The 902-nt window shown below is 38.1% G+C and overlaps 1 non-coding gene across 1 annotated transcript; it reads left to right on the top strand.

Moving 5' to 3' along the window:
• The first annotated feature begins 312 nt into the window (after positions 1-312).
• TRNAC-ACA lies at positions 313-384 on the top strand. The gene has a single exon. It is a non-coding gene; the product is annotated as a tRNA-Cys (tRNA).
• The last annotated feature ends 518 nt before the right edge of the window (positions 385-902 follow it).

Raw genomic sequence — 902 nt, 5'->3', positions numbered from 1 at the left:
TAGTTTTCTTGTTCTGTAGATTGCAAATCTCCTACCTCAATTCCTCAATTCTCTGAAGAGAAGCATAGAACTAATGATTACCCCTAGCAGCTAAGTTGTCATCTTTAAATATAAAGTCCTATTAAATGAACCAGAGTTCCTTAGAGAAACGGGTGATTTCAGGTCTGAGGCAGGAAATGTACAAGATGAACTTTGGGGCATCTAGTTCCAGAAATCTAAAAAGCAGTGTCATTACTGTCCTGTTAAAGGAACACAGACAAATCCTACTGTCAGAGTTGGAATAATTTAAGCATAGTAAGACTAAGAAGCACTTCCTGGGTGGCTCAGATGGTAAAGCATCTGCCTACAATGCAGGAGCCCCGGGTTCAATCCCTGGGTCAGGAAGATCTCCTGGAGAAGGAAATGGCAACCCACTCCAGTATTCTTGCCTGGAAAATCCCATGGATGGAGGAGCCTGGTAGGCTACAGTCCATGGGGTCACAAAGAGTATGACACGACTGAGCAACTTCACTCACTTAAGACTAATAAATGTGGTGGGCTTGTGAACATAAGACGATTAATTATAGTACTAAAATCAATCTAACTCTTTCAGAGTTTATTAAAGAACCAACTTCTCATTCTCAAAATTGGTAAAAATGTGAATGAATGCAACATTTAACCTACTATTTGTGTTTGAACTGTATTTTAGAGTCACTGAATAGCCTGTAAGAACATCCTTTTTAGAACGCCAAGTAATAAATTTTTAAGGAATGATAATATTGCAAAAATCACAATTGTGTAATTCCTAATAAAATGCTAGATCCAGGCAGCAGTCATTTCAGGCTGCTAAGATTGTTCATTGAAAAGTAGATGAAGAAATTTAAAATGGATAGATGAGGCTGAAAATACCTGAACCCACTGAT

Source organism: Cervus canadensis, chromosome X, assembly GCF_019320065.1.
Source record: "Cervus canadensis isolate Bull #8, Minnesota chromosome X, ASM1932006v1, whole genome shotgun sequence".
Taxonomy (NCBI): domain Eukaryota; kingdom Metazoa; phylum Chordata; class Mammalia; order Artiodactyla; family Cervidae; genus Cervus; species Cervus canadensis.
This window is presented reverse-complemented; position numbering and strand designations above follow the sequence as displayed.